Source organism: Physeter macrocephalus, chromosome 8 (genome assembly GCF_002837175.3).
Source record: "Physeter macrocephalus isolate SW-GA chromosome 8, ASM283717v5, whole genome shotgun sequence".
Lineage (NCBI taxonomy): Eukaryota > Metazoa > Chordata > Mammalia > Artiodactyla > Physeteridae > Physeter > Physeter macrocephalus.
Genome location: NC_041221.1, coordinates 118,106,696 through 118,114,297, shown reverse-complemented (window position 1 = coordinate 118,114,297; position 7,602 = coordinate 118,106,696). Strand labels below are relative to the sequence as shown.

Genomic DNA, 7,602 nt, shown 5'->3' with positions numbered 1-7,602 from the left:
ATGATGAATATCAAATGTTAGTTCAGGAATTTGCCTAATCACAGATTCCTTTGTGGAACACAAATATTACCTTAAGATTTTGCTCATAATTAGATGGCAATTTTTTAATAGCTACTTCATTAAAAATACTCTTTTCTTTAAAATGTTTTAGTCAAACTGGAAGCTGCATTGTTCCACTATCTAACTGTAGTATCTCCATAATAGCATAAGGTCGAAAGATTACAGCACGCCTGGTGCACCTAAACAATAAATTTCTGTTTCTGTATTTATAGGGAGAAAGTCTCTTCAGTAGCTCCTTGCTGAAAAACAATTTGGAAGATAAATAATGGTTACTTGTTTTGGGAGAGATGGCTTTCCAGCAATACATTTATATGAAATTCTAGAAAATGAATGTGACCAATTTATAATTATATACATATAGCAATTGGAAAGAACTCCGAGTAAAGCCACATACAGGGACATATCTCATATTGAAATAGTGAAAAGCAACATGAAGTCCAATGTGAACGCCTCATACTTCTGGAGAAGCTGATTCAATGTGAATTAACTTTTAATATCTAGAAAGTGTTTGTTCTCTTCCCAACCAGTTTCCTAGAGGCTGCAAAACGATAAGTGCTATGCTCGTGTAAATGTGCACACAGTTCATTCTGTCTTCACTAAGTTCATTCTTATATTCCTGTAAATTGCTGGTAGTGTCTTTATTCTTGGTATATTTTAGTTAAGGGAATAACATATAGTTAGAGTTTTATGTGTGCCATTGTTGCAGGGTATAGCACTGTATGCTTAAAAAAAAAGACAGTGAATATACTTGGATACTTGGATATAAGTGAACAAATATTTAAACACAGAATGAAAACATCCTTGATTTGAATCTATTTTTTAATGTAACAGAAATAAAATGGACAAATATCACATACAAATGATAGCTCAGGCCACAATCATGATTCTGCCTGAGAAGAGCCTGTGCCTCTGGCACGAAAGATGCAACTAGACAGTGAAAATGCTCGTGGCTGTTAGATTAATACTCTTGCCACAGATAACCTGCGAGACCCAGGAAGAGAGTGAAGCCAGGAAAGGACACCAAAGTCAATCCTGTGAGCCTTTCTGTGAGAGGAAAATATTGGCAAGAATTATAGAAATTGTTCAAAAATAACTGGGGTTGATAGAAAAAGAAAACCGAGTGAGCTGAGACAATGTAGTATGGCTGAAAGGAAGTATTTGTATGGGGTGTGGAGCACGTATGTGTGTGTTTGGGTCTGTGTCTCTGTTTATGGGCATGGTATGCGAGTCTGTCAGATGTGTATTTTCTGTGAATTTTCTACCTTACTGTTAAATACATATTGGGAATATGTGGCCATGCTGCTTTTGGCAATACCAAATTAGTCTTAATGTTTAAGCACATATCTTTGAAGTCATTCATTATGACTACATGCTACCTGGAAATGAATTTCTTTCAAAAGTATTTATAAAGAAAACATAAATTTTCGTATTTCACTGTATCTGCTGAGATTTTCTCTACTGTAGTCAACAAAATCACATATGCTTTCTTCAAACATCTGGAACAATTTTTTTCCTTTCAATTTGTTCCATTTCAATTTAAAAAAACTAAACTAAAAGTACTGTGTTCAGGATTTTCTTTTTTAGGGTTGGCATTTTCTTAGAATGGACATGAATATTCTTCAATTAAAGTTCATGCAATAAAGGTATGTGCAAAAAAAAAGACCTGAATCAATGCATTTCCAAAGTGAAACTACAGGAAGAAAAAGGAATGGAATTTTGTGTGGTTATGCAATTTGGAAGGCAGGAACTGGATCAGAGTAGCCTACAGAGAAAGAAATCAGAAAGGCATTCTGGGAAGAAATGGAGACAGCATGCTGCTGGGCACTGTGTAGAAACTGAGCTAACATAAGGAAGTGACTGGGGACAGCAGAGGCAAAAAGGGATACAGGGAAAGTAAAATGTCTCATGCAATTTTTAAGTCGATATATAAATTTCTCCATTTCCCCTGTGAAACGAGTAACACTTACACACCATTCTGATGCTTTTAGAGTGAACTCACTGGGGGAAACTTAAACTGGTCCTAAATTTGAAATCTGAGTTTGTAGAGGATGAAAGGCAGAAAAAGAACAAGCAAACAGCAAATATCTAGACTACATATGTTCTACAATGTTCTTTCCAGGTTTATTGAGGTATAATTGACTTAAAATATTATGTAAGTTTAAGGTATACAATGGGATGATTTCATACATATATATATAAATATAAATATATATACTTTTATATATATATATATAGCAAAATGTTACCACAATAAGGTTAGTTAGCACACTCTTCAACTCACAAGACTACCATTCTGTGATTGCAATTGTTATGGCAAAAACATTTAAGTTCAACTCTAATAGCAACTTTCAAAGATGTTACCAGAAAACTACTAGAGCTCATCAATGAATTTGATAAAGTTGCAGGATACAAAATTAATAAAGAAATCTCTTGCATTCCCATACACTAACAACAAAAGATCAGAAAGAGTAATTAAGGAAACAATCCCAGTAACCATTGTATCAAAAAGAATAAAACACCTAGGAATAAACCTACCTAAGGAGGCAAAAGACCTGTACTCAAAAAACTATAAGATACTGATGAAAGAAATCAAAGATGACACAAATAGATGGAGAGAAATACCATGTTCTTGGATTAGAAGAATCAATATTGTCAAAATGACTGTACTACCAAAAGCAATTACAGATTCAATGTAATCCCTATCAAATTACCAATGACATTTTTCATAGAACTAGAACAAATAATTTAAAAATTTGTATGGAAACACAAAAGAACCTGAATAGCCAAAGCAATCTTGAGAAAGAAAAATGGAGCTGGAGGAGCCAGGCACCCTGCCTTCAGACTATACTATAAAGCTACAATCATCAAAACAGTATGGTACTGGCACAAAAAAAGACATATAAATCAATGGACCAGGATAGAAAGCCCAGAAATAAAACCATGAACTTATGGTCAATTAATCTATGAAAAAAGAGGCAAGAATATACAATGGAGAAAAGATAGTCTCTTCAATAAGTGGTGCTGGAAAAACTGGACAGCTATAGGTAAAAGAATGAAATTAGAACACTCCCTGACACCATACACAAAAATAAACTCAAAATGGATTAAAGACCTAAATGAAAGACCAGATACTATAAAACTCCTAGAGGAAAACACAGGCAGAACACTCTTTGACATAAATCACAGCAATACTTTTTTGGATTCCTCTCCTAGAGTGATGGAAACAAACAAAAAAAATAAACAAATGGGACCTAATTAAACTTAAAAGCTTTTCCACAACAAAGGAAACTATAAACAAAATGAAAAGACAACCCACAGAATGGGAGAAAATATTTGCAAATGATGCTACTGACAAGGGATTAATTTTCAAAATATACAAACAGTTCATACAGCTTAATAAAATTTTCAAAAAATCAAAAAATTGGCAGAAGACCTAAATAGACAAAGAAGACATACAGATGGCCAACAGGCACATGAAAATATGCTCAATGTCACTAATTATTAGAGAAAGGAAAACTTCCTTAATAAAATTTTCAAAAAATCAAAAAATTGGCAGAAGACCTAAATAGACAAAGAAGACATACAGATGGCCAACAGGCACATGAAAATATGCTCAATGTCACTAATTATTAGAGAAAGGAAAACTTCTTTATTCATTTTATCTATAGATGTACACCTTAGGTTGTTTCCATCTCTTGGCTATTGTAAATAATGCTGCTATGAATATGGGAGGAAAGATATATTTTGAGTTAGAGTTTTTATTTTCTTCATATATATTCTCAGAAGTGGAATTGCTGGATAATATGACAATTCTATTTTTAATTTTTTGAGGATCATCCATATTGTTTTGCAGTGGCTATACCAATTTACAGTCCCACTAAACCCTTTTCTCCTCATCCATACCAGCACTTGTTACCTCTTTTCCTTTTTATGATGGCTATTCTAACAAGTGTGAGGTGATGTCCTATTGTGGTTTTAATATGCATTTCCTTCCTTACTAGTAATGTTGGGCATTTTTCCATGTGCCTGTTGGCCTTTCTTATATCTTCTTTGGAGAAATGTCTATTCAGGTTCTTTGCCCACTTTTTAACTGTTCAGTTTATTTGCTATTGATTTGTATGTGTTCTTTATATATTTGGGGTATTATTCTCTAATCAGATCTATGATTTACATATATTTTTTTTCCCATTCCATAGGTTGTCTTTTCACTTTGTTGATGATTTGCTGTGCAGAAGCTTTCTAGTTTGATGTAGTCTCACTTGTTTATTTTTTATTTTGTTGCTTGTGCTTTAAGTATCACATTCAAAAACATTACTGTGAAGACCCATGTCAATGAGCCTTATTCCTATATTTTCTTCTAAAAGTTTTATGGTTTCAGGACTTACATTAAAGTCTTTAATCCATTTCAAGTTAATTTTTGTGAGTGGTGTAAGATATGGGTCCAGTTTCACTCTTTTATATATGAATATCCAATTATCCCAGTATCATTTATTGAAAAAACTGTCTTTTTGTTGTTTGTGCATAGAAATGCTACGGATTTTTGTATGTTATTTTGTATCCTGAAAATTTACTGAATTCATTGATTAGATCTAACAGTTTTTTGGTTGAGTCTTTAGGATTTTTTTATCTATAAAATCATGCCATCTGCAAATAGAGACAATTCTATTTCTTCCTTTCCAATTCTGATACTTTTATTTTTTATTTTTTTCTTGCTTGATTGCTTTAGCTAGGACTTCCAATATTATGTTGAATAAGAGTGGTGAGACTGGTTTCCCTACCTCAGGGGAAAAGTTTTCAACCTTTCACCACTGAGTATGACGTTAACTGTGGGCTTGTTATAGACAGCTTTTATTATGTTAAGATATGTCCCTTCTATGCCTAACTTGTTAAGAGTTTTTATTACAACTGGATGTTGAATTTTGTCAAATGCTTTCCCTGTATCTATTAAGATGATAATATAATTTTTGTATCAAGTTCAATATCAGGTCAGAGGAGATTGGACATAGACATAGAAGGAGATCATTTGTAGTATTTACTCCACATAAAAATATCAGCTGGAGAATGGATAAATAACTTGTGGTATAGTCATATGCTACAATAATATACAGTATTGAGATAAATAAATCATGCCTTAACATCAAAGTGGATGAATCTCAGGAACAGAATGGTGAGAGAAAAAAAGCAAGTTAGATGATACAATATAGGCAGTGTGCAGCCGCGCTGGCTTGAGGGAGTCTGCGGCGGTCAAACTGGAGACGCGTCCCCCTTCCTGGAGCTGTGATGAGCACCCCAGCCATGCCCCAGGACCTGCAGCTGCCCCCAAGTCAGAGGGCCCAGTCTGCATTCGGAGAGCAAAGAAGTCAAAAAACTCAAGGAGCATCTGTTAAAAAGAAAAACTTTTTGCATACAAACAGGAAAATCAGATATTATCCAGTGGTAGAGACCAGAGAGTGAAGGCATCTGAAGGCCAGATCCAAGAAGAGACAAAAGTTCTGAAACTTAAGGCAAAAATGGTTGATAAAGAGAATGTCGGTAGACCTACAGGGATCAAGAATAATATAACAATGGAAAAAAACTGTATTCCTTTAAAACCTTCTAATGAATTAACCAATTCAACTACAGCAATTGACACACCTAATTTTGAGGATAATAATCAAACTCTGCCGTTGTTACCAATTAAAGATGACCCCCAAAGTCAACATATGATGTTAAGCTAAGCATTTCACCTTAAAAACAACAGTAAAAAGAAACAAATGACTATAGAAAAACCAAAGCAAGGTGCTAACATGCCCAAGAAACCTGTGCTTGGATCTTATCATAGCCAAATTGTTCAGTCTAAGATTAATTCCTTTAGAAAACCTCTACAAGTCAAAGATGAGAGTTCTGCAACAATGAAGAAGCTTTCAGCTACTGTCTCTAAAGCCACAAAGTCTCAGCCTGTAGACGCCAGCAGTGTACCAGTGAAAAATGACAGAGCCTCACGTATGATGACTGCCACTAAATTTGTGAGCACCACATCTCAGAGCAGTCAACTTGTACAACCTTCTATTAGCAGTCACCACAGTAATAACCAGGATGCCATGAAACAAGGCATCAGTCTGCCAGTGTTGCAGTTTGGAAAGGGCCTCGAAAGAAAGAATTATTACAGTTAAATACACTTTCGTCTATTATCAAAACCAGTTCTTCTCAGGACATAAAAAGAAATAAAACACTATCAAGAAGCATGACATCTGAAATGGTAGCCAGGTCTGCTTTGTCTTCTAATACTAAACTGATAGAAAAGTCAAAAAGCATTGACCACCAAAGACATACCATGGTGAAAGCATCTATTGAGAGTAAATGGACTCAGCCAGAGAAACTGCAGGGGAGAGAAAGGCTTGTCTGAATGAGTGGAAAGCTGGCAAAGGAAGAGTAATGAAAAGGCCTCTGAGCTCAGTGGTTACACAGCCTGAGCCCGAAGCACAAAATGAAAAACTAGTTGGGTGCTTCTTGACTACCATGGCAGAAGAAGATGAACAACGATTGTTTACTGAAAAAGTAAACAATACATTTTCTGAATGCCTACACCTGATTAATGAGGTATGTCCAAAAGAAGAAGTATTGTTTACACTGAATGACATGATTAAAAATATTCCAGATGCCAAAAAACTTGTTAAATATTGGATATGCCTTGTGCATATTGAACCACTTACAAGTCTATTGAAAATATTTTTGCAATCTATGAGAAGGCCATTCTGGAAGGAGCTCAGCCTACTGAAGAGATGTGACATGCAATTGTTGACATTCTGACAATGAAGAGTCAAGAAAGAGTTAAATTTGGAGAAAATATTGAGGAGACTTGTGCAACCAAGGAATAAATCCAAGAAGCCACCATTGACAATATAAGTGTTAATCTGGGGTCAGAAAAACCAGAAATAGAAAATAAGCATCCTAGGAATGTGGTATTTCAAGGTTGTGAAAAAGAGCAAGATGACAAAACAAAAGATCCAACCAGTGATATTAAAACCCCCAATACAGAAACTAGGGCACATTGCTTAATTAAATGTAATGTGTCTACTACTCCATACTTGCAAAGTGTGAAAAAGAAGATGCAGTTTAACGAAACAAATTCTGCATAAAGAGCTAAACTTTCTCACACCAGTTAGACGTTCTCGACGTCTTCAAGAGAAGACTTCTAAATTGCCAGATACGTTAAAAGACCATTATCCTTGTGTGTCTTCACTGGAACAGTTAACAGAGTTGGGAAGTGAAACTGATGCTTTTGTGTGCCACATGTACTCAGAGACTGAGACGACAGAAGAGAAGTGAAGCTTTGATAGGAGTGGGGTTTGTATTATTCCGAGGGCGTTTGGTTTGTTGGTTTGTTGTGGCTTTGCATGTCCCTTAGGTCACGAGTTGCCAAGTACCTAAGTATTCACAGCAGTCAGCGCTCTTATTAATGCCCACACTAAAGCAGGTGTTGCCTTCTGTGCATCGGAAAGCTAATCCTACCTTGTCAATCTCAATAGACTGACTTTTTCTCTAACACAGGTAAATTTTGTG

The 7,602-nt window shown here is 35.1% G+C and overlaps 1 pseudogene; it reads left to right on the top strand.

The window, feature by feature from the left end:
- The first annotated feature begins 5,340 nt into the window (after positions 1–5,340).
- LOC102995386 (cytoskeleton-associated protein 2-like) lies at positions 5,341–7,368 on the top strand (annotated as a pseudogene).
- Positions 7,369–7,602: the final 234 nt, after the last annotated feature.